Source organism: Nanorana parkeri, unplaced genomic scaffold (assembly GCF_000935625.1).
Source record: "Nanorana parkeri isolate BGI_ZX_2015 unplaced genomic scaffold, ASM93562v1 scaffold120, whole genome shotgun sequence".
Taxonomy (NCBI): domain Eukaryota; kingdom Metazoa; phylum Chordata; class Amphibia; order Anura; family Dicroglossidae; genus Nanorana; species Nanorana parkeri.
The window spans coordinates 1,755,428-1,767,746 of NW_017306388.1; the positions used below are offsets into that span (position 1 = coordinate 1,755,428).

Here is a 12,319-nt window from a genome sequence, read left to right on the forward strand (position 1 = left end):
ATGGGTTTTTGTTACCATAGAAATATAGCAGAACACATTTCGGCCTGAAAATGATGAAGAAAGATGATTTATTTGATATGTTTTATAACAGGATCATGATAGGATGCAGTCACTGTTGGGCCGATAATTTTCCACATATCTCAGTATAGCAATGCGGAGAGCAGTGCTGACGCTATTAAGCAGCAACTGCGCCAAGTGCAACTATACACCCTGGAAGCACTGCTTGTACTATTCAACTAACCCCCAAAAAAGCAGCTAGATGTTAGACAGAAGCATATGCTTGTTGCCCGTAGTAACCACTCAGCTTACAGAACTCGTTGTTACAGTCCAGCTGTGAGTAGGTTTTCATTGACTCTTATTGGTTTCTCCTGGCAACAAGGACATAAATTATCCTCTTATTACATATCATCCAAGTCGCATGTCGTGCAGAAGAAAAGCACTGGCGACAGGTTCTCTTTAATCTTCTTCCACGCTCTCCCCTCCACTCCCCTCCCCCACAAACAGCGCCCCGGGTATCTCCGAGCGTCCCTGTCAGCGGGTCACATGTCTGCGTTCCACACCTCATCCTTCCTGTCATATGACAGGTGAAAGCGAGGCTTGAGCACTGGCGCTCGGCCCTCGCGTGACGACCTGGGCGGGCCTCAGCGTCAGCCAATGGAAGAGCCGCAGTCGTGGTATCTGGGTGTGGCTGGTTCAGGCAGTAGAAGCTCCCGCCTGACAGGGAAGAAGAGGGGAGCGGCGGAGCCTGGGACTGCACGAGGTAATGCGGGTGCCGGGTCGTCTGTAATGGGGGAGGACATGACTTCTTGTGTGCGCGTCTTTCATCTGTTGTGTCAGTTCTCGGAGCTATCTCACACAGCACTGGTCTGCCCCCCTATATTGTGTGCACCCCTCATCCCCCCCCCCAAAAAAATCCCTACCGCACTGTGTATGCCCCCATACACTATGGGGGAGGATTTATCGAAACTGGAGCAGACAGTATCTGGAGCAGTTGTCCATGACAACCAGTCAGCTTCTCTCTTCAGTTTGTTCAGGTAAGCTTGAAAATGAAAGAGAGAACCTGATTGGTTGCTATGGGCAATTTCCTCCTCATTGTCTGTGTCCAGATGTGTGAGAACGCTGAATCCCTATGACCCATATACTCCATCTACACCATGTGTGTGTGATCACCTCATCATATACAGTGTATACCCCATATATACACCCTGTGCGTGTCATCACCTCATCATATACAGTGTATACCCCATATATACACCCTGTGCGTGTCATCACCTCATCATATACAGTGTATACCCCATATATACACCCTGCGTGTGTCATCACCTCATCATATACAGTGTATACCCCATATATACACCCTGTGTGTGTCATCACCTCATCATATACAGTGTATACACATCCTACATACTATGCATCCTGCACATAAACCCTTACATGCATTCATTGTATACATTAGTTTAAAAAAAAAAAAAATTCAAATACTTGATCTGTCTTATTATTATGTTTTGCATTCCCACATTGTGTACATGGTACAGTCCTTTGGTATGTACCTTTTTGTATTTCTTGGATGTTGCATACTATCCTGCCCATTGACTGTACATTGTATATCCATCCAGACTCATCCCTGTGCATTTCATCTACAGTACATGTACTATAATAAGTATTGTATATCATTTTAGAGGATGCACACTGTATGCTGCATCTACATGTCCTCTGTCCACTGCTCATCTAATCCATAATCCATCTACAGTATATCCCGTCTGTTCTGTGTGTTCCATTCAGTATGTGGTGTGTATTCTGCCTGTTCTGTACCTACAGTTTCTCTGTCTATTCCATATACAATGTTCTACTATCTTTTCACTTTCCATATTTGTTATGTCGTGTATTCATTATTTACATATGTTTTATCTCATCTATTCCATGTATAGAGTATGTTCTGCTCCTCTCCATCTCTGTATTTGCTGGTATATTATGTGTCCAAGTCCATGCAATGATCCTTTCTCTCGCATAACCTGTGTATACATATTCTGTTTCTCATTTTGTTTCTCATTTTGTATCCCACATATTCCTTTATCGTGTTTCCTTCTATTTCTGCCTTTCATGTCTCACTCACCCATCCCCCCTATGTACCACAGACTGTGTCCCCCTGTACATACCGTAGCCTACTGGTTTATGTGTGATTTATTATTCTATTGATGGTTATGGATTTAGTACTTTATAAATGTATTTAGTACTTTATACATGGGACAGAGACGAGGACAAAGGTGTACACCTTCTACATTGTTTGCTGAAATGAGCCCGACTGATAAGCTGTGCAATGGTATTGACCCAAGCCCTATATAATGGCATTGCGGGATTGATTCCTATGCGGCACCCTGGAGTGCTATTTTCTGCATTCAGTGTTAGTACATGAATTTGACTTTTGTATCAGCCTCTTGCTGTCTTTTGTACAGTCTGTAGAGAACTCGGAGAGGGGGAGGGAGCGTCAGTACAAGGAGCTATTCAAGTGAGCTGCAGTGCTAGGAGCATGCTGATTGAAGGAGAGAGCAGAGGGGTTGAGAGATGAGCTCATCTGTGTGCTGCATTTCCCTTGGCTGTCCAATCACAGGCTGGGGACTTGTAAGTAAATGTGAAACTTAAGTAGAGAAAGACCATGTCCCCTCGCTCTGTCAGACAAGGCTGTGCTGTTGGGCATAGATGTGTAAGTATTATGATTGGATGGACTGAAATTCAAATCCGTTGGCATATTCCATGTGTATATTTGCTGTTTTCCTGGGGTCCAGCTTTAATGTTGATAACACATTTGTATCCTTATTGATAGTTCAGGGTTTATTCTACACTCGCAGTATGGATACTGAGCCGGCTGTAGCAGCATCCAATTCTTACCTTCCTGCTCACCACGGTGAGATCAAACTTTCTCTCCACTTGGCTTCCAACTGAATGAAACAAATTGACGCGATTCCTCCAACACAAACAGCATGTCGATCGAGGAAACGCCGCTGTTTGCAGACAAGGTGGAAAAACCCCCCACTTGTGTTTCATATTTAAGCAACACGTTACCAAAGTTGTATTCTACACAGGGCTATGGACTGATTGGTCCAGCGCTGTCGCATGCTTTTTTCTACCCGCAAGTACCGGTGAATTCAGTTGGTGGCCGGTGCTAGGTGGAGACAAGGAAAGTATAGGATGGGGGATGATCACACACCTGCTGCTTTGTCAGTGGACATTTCAATTTAAAATGATTTTATTTCTCAAAAGATCAGATATCCCCTGTGTGTGTGCTGTAGATGTAGCATGGAAACACCATGCTGTGCATTACAGAACACTTCATTCAAACACATGGTGATTGGTGAACGTGAGTCGTGTTCATGGATCTCGCCACACGCCATGAACGTACCAACCAGTGATTATACTGGTAACATCATGGGAAGGATGGGGGAGTACTGAAATCTGCAGAAGCAATCTTGTGGCGTAGTAGTTGCCTCTTACTTTTCGCTGCACAGATTTTCCAAAATGTATTTACGTTTACAACTCTGATTGCAGTTGTGGGCTTGTTTTAACCCTTTGATTGCCACGACTTCACACATCACTGGCCACTTTGGAGGAATAACCATGTTGTATGTTTTTCATCCTTGGCAGTCAAAAGTGTTTAAAGGCCTCATGCTGAGGGAAGGAAATGGACAGGTTTCAGGCAGTTTCCAAAAATATGAATGGGTTCCTGGTGTATCTTTTGTACAACGACATATACGTTAGAGTTGAAGATTTTTGCATTGTTTCAAGTCAGTGGGGTAGAATCTAAGATTTCTCTTCAAGTAAAGGATGTGGCCGCTGACTGCGGATCCCTGCAATAGAAGAGCTTTTATACTCCCATCTTCTACCTCATCTTGCTGCCTCCATAATGCTCTTTGGCAACTGACATTTTGGGTATGACATGGGCACATTCATTGTCAGAAATCTGGCATTGCTGACCTAGAGTTGTAACAAACCATGGTAGATCCCTTATGGTACATGTGCGAGATCTCCCTCGAAGATACGGGTGATGTAGCCTTCCCAGGGGACAGCTGTGATACAGTGCGTTCCAGCGTGATTAGCTGCTGGAACGCACTGTATCGCATAGTAAACTCCCCCCTGCGTTCTGGGGCGGGAGGGGGCTTCGAAGTGCATTGAAGTCAAAAGCACTGCAGCCACCCCCACCTGCAATGCGATTGCCTGCACCAGGACGTGGACCGCCACTATTCCGCTCGTGCTTCTGCACATGACCGAAAACAGTCACGCGTCGTGTATTGCAAAAAAGTACTTCATTTTTTGCGATTGCCGCGCGGATGTCAAACGCTGCCTGCATTGTGCAGGATCACGGGAGTCGTGTGGTGTAGTTCAGGTGTGAACCTAGCCTCACATGCACCCATTTCCTTTAGTCAGGCCTCTGGTGATCTGTGAACCTCTTCTTCCTAAACATGCTCACTGCAGAAAGCTTTGGAAGTTTGACCTTGTATGGAGATGCTCTGAGTTAGCGGTTTCAGGAAGTACACTTCTCTAGACCCTGTCAGGTGCTCTTTGGATTCTGGCTGCAGTGGATTGCATAAAACTGGGATTTAGGGTCATTCAGCCAACTTTCTATGTTTAGGGCAGTTTCTATTTTTTTGGAGATTAGATGAAGCTTACTGATTGTTTTCACCTCTTCTCTGGAATTACATTGTAATAAGAACATTACTTTTGAGATGCCCCATAAATGCCACCAAACCAGATGACGCAAAACTGGTTTCTATAAATAAACAGTGTTTTGTCTTGGCCCAGATTAATAGGAAATGGAAATAGACGTACAGAAATTTGCAAGTCTCAGTGCTCAGGATGTTGTAGAATTGGTGCATCACTGACCAAGTGCTACCTAAGCATTATGGAAGACTTAAAAATCAATCCCAGAATGTGATGGTGAGGAGGCTTAAAGGAACCATAAAGCCCTCCGATGACCCCCTGCATAGCACCGTATGACCTTCTTCAAACAGAAGTCTCATTCCATTACATATCTGAAAAAGAAAGCGATTATTCCTTTCAAGTTTAGTGGATGGAGCAAATCATTCCTTTATTCCTATTGGCTGACTGTACATACAGATCAGCCAATAATAGTTTAGAAGAATTGTCTCTTCACTATAACCATTTAATTCCAGCATGCAGATGTTTCCGGATTGTTGTCCTCATCACTCTAACCGAGGGCCATACAACCAAAGCATATTAAAGCATCTGAAACCAATAGTTTAGGTTGGAGTGTTCTGATAAGTTGAATGTAATGCTGGCTTCTTATAACTCTTAAGGGCCGGTTCACACCACAAAGAGTGCGCTCCAGAGCGTTCAGCCACTGGAACGCAAACCGGCCGGATCCCTGCGTTTGCATTGAAGTCAATGGCACAGCAGCCACACCCCCCCGCCCGCAGTGCGATTGCCCACACCCGAGCGCGTGGCAAATTAGTGCCTGTGTTCTGGTCCATTGCGATCTACAAAAAATGCTGCATGCACTATTTTTGCAGATTGCACTGGACCGGAATGCAGGGACTAATGTGCCACGCATTCAGGTGCTGGTGATGGCATTGCCGGGAGTGTGGCTGCTGTGCCATTGACTTCCACGCCCCCTCCCGCAGCTGAATGCAGGGAGTTGTCCAGTGTGTGTTCGAACGCTTTGGGACTCACTCTTTGTGGTGTGAACTGGTCCTAGATCTCTGAAGCTTTTTCAAAACCATATGATTGTGTAATGTGGAAATAGTCTACGGTGATAGTGACATATCCCGTAACCTTCGTGGGGGGTGGGGGCGCAGAGACACAAACTACCTAAAGAGACCCTGTCACCAAATTAAAAAATTGCTAGTAACAGCACAGAAAAATAAAGTATTCCAAATGCTTATTTAGTGTCTTGTCTAGAAGTGATTTGTTATTCGCCTTGAATGTGCCTTTGACTCTAGTAGATCTTTTGACTACTCCAGGAAGAGTCAACTCCCTAGCACAACCTCCTCTTTCGGTGCTCATCATAGCCCTTTCCTCTTCTTGGAGTGTCTAATTATTCTCTGTGCGGGCCCAGCTCCTCTGTCCCTCCCCTCACCTTTCTACATAAGCTTTCATGTTGCTGCTGGGGGAGGAGTAAAGGGGAATGCTGTAGCGTTTGTTCTGAGTCTTCTGGGGCTGCTGACATCACATCCAAGATGGTGTCACCCAGCAGTAGTCTCCAGACCTTCGGATATCTACACAAGGGAGGTTTTTATGTGTGAATCCCATAAATAAACTGTTACATGCACACATAATCGTTTGGGGGTATTTGTTGGAATAAATGGTCTGAAGGCCGCCTCTTTTAAAAAATGGATCCTAACTCCCCCTCTCAACTGCCTGCTAACACAGACCTTCTCAACCAGGGTGCCTCCTGCTTTACTAGGGGTCCCTTGAAATTTTTGCACAGCGTCTAGCTTTTGCCATGCAGGCAGGTTTCCCATGTGAATGGGGAGCTGTGATGTGGAGGGAGGACTCTGATATGAAAAGGGGGCTCCTGATGTGAAATGGGGGGACTCTGATGTTTTTCCAGTGTGTTATGTTGCATTTACACACATGCCTTAAGGTATCCCAACCAAATGAATGGTTCGGCAATGCTGCAAAATGCAAAAAAACAGATGTGCACTTTTTTTTATTTTTGGCATGTGACCCATTAAGCATGTTAGTGTATTGTGGCTTTCTGCAACGCATGTGCGTTAGAGCCACATTGCCTTTGTCACTCGAAATGAATCACAACGCATTAATATGAGTACACATACGTGGCAATTTAATACATTGCAGCGGAAAAGTATGAAGCTTGCCTAATAGATTTGTTGTGGTGTGTGTGGGGTTTTTTTCCCCCCCTTCATGACTCTTACCACATGACGAGCACTGATTGAGATTGAGTGTCATGGGAGTTCAGGATGTATGGGCACCGGATGGCTGAGCAATAATGTGTATTTCTGAGTGGTTGAGGTGCCAAAGTAAATGTGAAGCCAATCACTGAAATCTCACTTTAACATGTTAATGGAGTTTTTCATTTAAATGTTGAACTTTAATTCCATCGCTCTGTCCCGGTCTCCCTGCTGTGCCTTTTGCTTTGTCACACACTCTTCTGACAAATACTTTTATTGTCCCTTTCAGCATATTTCCCAGGTATGGTGCCCTGTTGTCGCCGTGAAGAAACCTACCTTGAGAAATGCCATGCAGCCATTACTAGCACGCATGCAGACAGGAAGTGGCTGCAATAAGGCTGCAGGAGATGAGATGCAACAAAGGATGGTGAAAAGTATTTTGCATTTTGTTATGCAAACTGAATCTCATACATTCCGGGTTGACATCTTCTTTAACCTTGGATGTTTTTGTGCTGTGTAAGAAAACAGCAGTACTCAAAGAAAACCCACAGAAATAAATTAACTTCATGAAAATTGCAGTGCTGGGGTCCTGGAGTCAGTTTCAGCAATGGACACTATAAAAGCATTGAGCATTGTGCTGCTGTGTAATGTATACAGTCAGTACTGCTTAGATATTGGGAAGTATTTGCTGCTCATTACGTAAGAGGCAGCAGAGAATCCAGCGGCCGAGGCACTGCAGTGAGACTTGGCTGTGCCTGCAGTGACGAAGCCTTACAGAGCCTTCCCCCCTCCCAGTAACCGTGTAAATTGTGATTCATGTTGATTAGCAACTGGTTGTAGGAAGGAGCTGGAGATTGCAGGCCCTCCCCAGGCTTCCTCAGCCTAGTGATTTAATACTCTTGGTATGAGCAGGGGAATCTTTCAGCATTTCATGCACAAGACCCCTGAGTAGCTAGTCGGGGCACATATGGAGGTTAGGTTACTCTGTTTATATATACAAGGTTTTATAGGGGATTCCTCTGAGCGTCAAGTTCCCCGAGACTTCCTCCCTTCAAGAACTCTGCTCTGTTTTTACTGAAGTCATTTCAGAAACTGCCAGGAATACCCTTGCGCTGAGGAGTCATGTATGTGTAGTTAAAGAGGACCTGTTAGTATCCACACCAAATCTGCTGCCACTGAGCAGGCGCAAAAGGTTCATCCAACTACCTTTTTGTAAGGCTACAGATCATGTTCTGTGTCTTTGGGGAGCCCTAAATCCCAGAAGCAGAAATATATGTTATGGAGATTTACTGATGTACAGTATGTGCTGGAGGCAGGGGTGGGCAAATTAATATGGAATTCTGGTGCCAGTCTGTCCAGTGCAGAAGCCAGTTCCATTAACGGCAACTGGAGAAAACCTCAAATGTTAGGCGCCAGCTGTAATTTTTAAGGAGCAATGGCTCCTGGGACTTGTCCAACCCTGACTAAAAAGACCCTTGCATTTATATTTCCTCAGCACTGCAAGGGTTAAATGTTCATTTGGTTTAGGAAGAATTAAAAAAAAAAAGCAACTATACTTGCCCTGTTTCTCACTCCTCTGGCAGCTGGCGCTCTCCTCTTCTCTCCAAGGCTCTAGGTTGTGGGTGGACCCCAAGGTCCTTGCTTATGCATGACTGCTGGTCCTGCATTATACGTGATGACTGATGGAGCAGTGAAGTAAAGCAGCTTTGGGGGACCGGGAGGAAGGCTGCTGAAGTGAGAAATATGTTACGTTTAGTTGATTTTCATGTTCCCACTGGACAAAACGAGCATTTAATCCTTTCAGTGCCGTTGAGCCCAATTGCTGGAGGCATTTTGTTGCCCACTGGAGTTCAGCTCTAAAAAAAGATTTAGAAACTCGCAATTCACAATAGAATGAAAACGGTATATCTGGGCTAAATATGACGCAGAAATGATCAATGGGAAGCAGTTATGTTGCAGGGTTTCAGACCTAAAAGTAAACTTTACTGTTACAATGACACGCTAGGGCCATGATGGAGTTCTCTCTTCTGATCCTGCAATAATACTGTATGAGGCCTCTGTGGAAATTATGCTTCCAGATTTCATAATCCTCAATACAGATTGTACTCCTAAATCAGCAACATACTTTCTGTTGTGATAATGAGTCAGAGTGAATGGTTCATAGGAGAGCTGAGATCTGTCAATTGGGTTTGCTTTGTGAAATCAAAACAAGGACGAGATATTTTTTTTGCACCAGGAAGATGTTTAATCACCAATGAATGAAGTTGTGATTTTTTTTTTTATTATTAATAAAAACATAATGTATTTTAAATGCATTGAGTATAAATACTTGAATCTGACACAATTCAAGCCTTCTGTCTTTACCTATACATACTTTTTAAAGGACAACATCTTTAGTGCAGTTGTCCTTTTAAGTAACCACCCATCGGGAAAATTACTTGGCGTCCTTGCTCCAGCAATCTTTGCTCTGTGGCCATGCGCAGCTTTTTATCTAGGGGAGAACCATACTCCTCTAGGTGGCTGGAGGCTGTTGTGATTACTGCACACTGATGGAAATGAATGGGACCATAGCGTACATGGGCAGCAGGAATACAAGCAGTAGATATATGCATAAACTTAAAAAAAAAAAAAAAAAAAAAAAACAAACAGAGTCGCGGGCGCATGCGCAGTTCAGATGTTCGGCTGGGAGATGAGGCGCGACGCAAGGTAAGACTAAGGAGCAGCGTGCATCCGTACATACTCTGTGGGACATCAGAGGAGTCGGCGCTGGTGGGACATCTGAAAACTACACCAAAGAAGAAGAGGATTGGATTAAGAAGCACAATTTAAGGTAAGTCCTTACACTAACATGGGGGGGGGAGGGAAAAAAAAATATTTTAATGTCACTTTAAAGTATAATGGACAACTTCACTAAGGCCTCATTCACACGAGAATGGGCCTGGGTGTACAGCTCCCTGCTGCGTGCAATGCCGTATCGGGCAGCTCCCGGGAAGGACAGGTGCTGCGTGTGATTAGTACGCAGCCCGTCCTTCCCTATGGGACTACGCAGCCGTATGCCGCCCTACGCTCGCCCCAAGTGCAGGTCCGTACGGGTGCCGGTGTCCCGGCTCGGATGTAGACAGGATCCATCCTGTCAGCGTACGAGTACGGATACCCACACAGACGTGCAGGGTGGGTGAGCGTAGGGCGGCATACGGCCACGTAGTCCCATAGAGAAGGTCGGGCTGCGTACTAATCACACGCAGCACCTGTCCTTCCCGGGAGCTGCCCGATACGGCCGTGCACGCAGCATGGAACTGTTCATCCTGGCCGATTCTCGTGTGAATGAGGTCTAAAGGTGAATTTGTCCTTTAAGTAAACCTGCAGCTCTGGCTTACCTTGTAAGCCTCATGTGATGCCGTACTGTATCTGTACAAATACAGACTTTCTGAAGGTTGGTATCTGCATATAGTTACATAGTTGCTAAGGTTGAATAAACACCGGTCCATTGACCTTCGGGTTGTGTCTGTGTGTGAGTTCCTAAGATTACCTGTACCCCTGTATGTCTTGCTCTCTGAGAAAACTATCTAGATGGCTCTTAAATGATTCCACACTCAGCTGAAACCACTGTCTGTGGAAGCGAGTTTCACAATTTTACAGCTCTCACAGTAAAGAATCCCTTCGCTGTTTAAGATGAAACCTTTTCTCTTCCAGTTGGTGGCCTCTTGTATTTTGATTTTAAGACCGTATGGCATTAGTGTTGATGAAGTTATCCTGTGTTCGCTGTGCTTCCCCATTGAATTCATTGGGGCGCAACAAATGCGGCAACAGAAACTCATGTAGCAGATTTTGCAACGCCTTTTTTGTGTGCACGTTTTCAGGCTGCAAACATGGAGTTAAAACGTACATCTTCCTGGTCACATTTGTTTGGGGTACCATTAGAAATGAATAGCAACAGGGGTTGCTGCGTTTCTGTGAACGTGCGCCAAATGCATGCTTTGGCGCATGTTCACGGAACACGCAGATGTGAATGCAGGCTTAGTGTGAATCCTTTTTTCCCCCCTCTATATTGTTAGGAAAATCAATCTGTGAGGGCTTGTTATTTCACTGCTTATGCTGACTGTAATTGTGCATGTCGATGACAGTCATCCGAGTTGAAGTTGTACCGCGGCTGAGGCATTTGGAAATGAACTGAAAATTGCAATATAGATAATATCTGAAGCTCTTCTGATTCCGTTTCTTCACGACAAGCTCCAGTTTTATTATGTTAGCTGGAAAAAAAAAAAACAGCTGGATATCAAGATTTCTCTGCTATATAATTGTTTTGTCGAGGGGCAAATGTTCAGTTGTCGGAAATCCGTCAAATGTCAGCCAGTCTGTCGGGGCTGCAAGGTTCCACGCGTTTCATCTCACTCTGTCTACTCCATGTTGGATTGTGTATATGTAGTTAATGTAAAAGTCTGGATTAAGAATTAGTATCGTCTGGGATGACTTTGTGCATGATTTCTTTATCTTCCGGGCCTTCTGTGAATTCAGTGGGGGGATTCATTAACGCATTTTTAGGCGCAGAGACCAAAATCTCATGCCAACTACAAGCAAGGTTTTATCTGTTCTGCAGCTTTTTTAAGTGTACTTGTAACATTAATATTTGCAACTCACTGCAGTTGTTGTTGTTGTTTTCTGACATGTCTCATAATTTCTGAACTGCGCCATATTTGTGTCCAGCATTTGGGATATTAACGATCTCCAAATGATCGCACATCCTAGAAGTGCTCCTGAGAACTTCTTAAAGTGTCACAAAGATAATTCACCTTCACATCTTCAAGTCAGCTAAGTGTCTCAGAAGGTTCCCGGCAAGCTTGCCACAGTTTAAAGACATTTTTCATTATGAAGGCATTTAGGTATTACTCATAAACTAGGATAATCTGACGTGATTTGCGCTAGAAATCAAGAATGTAACCGTTTGAGGGCCCGTTCACACCAAGCCTGTGCGTTACAGTGCGGCAGGTGTGTTGCCATTCATTTGAATGGAACCCCAAATGCAATGCGCTCAACCACGCTGCAACACGCAGAACCACATTACCTTGCAGTGTGGTTGAAAAAAGTAGCGCATGCAGCATTTTTTATGACTGTACCAGACCGGAACGCAGGCATTGATGTTCCAATGCGGTTGATCGGACTGCGGCCACAGGATGTGGCTGCTGTGCCATTTTACTTCAATGCACCACCGCGCCCCCTCCCAGAACAAAGTGAGATGGCCGGGATGCGATCCAGTGCGTTCCGACACGGGCCGTAACGCACTGGGGCGAACTAGCCCTCAATGTTTCTTGTAGAATGTGTTCTGAACAAATCCTGCCTGTGTTGAACTGTACCACAATGAGTGCAGTGTGATACTATAGGTGTGCTTTTATTATTCATTTCTATTTGTTATCTGGAAAGAAGCATGCAAACTATTTTCCATAGATAACACTTTTTCA

The 12,319-nt window shown here is 44.7% G+C and overlaps 1 protein-coding gene across 1 annotated transcript in view; it reads left to right on the top strand.

The window, feature by feature from the left end:
• The first annotated feature begins 673 nt into the window (after window positions 1-673).
• The window catches only part of PACSIN2 (protein kinase C and casein kinase substrate in neurons 2), a 102,884-nt gene continuing 91,238 nt past the window's right edge, over window positions 674-12,319 (top strand). The window contains exon 1 of the mRNA XM_018553464.1: window positions 674-760. The gene's annotated coding sequence lies outside the window, so the exon portion shown is untranslated. The remainder of the gene's footprint in view (window positions 761-12,319) is intronic.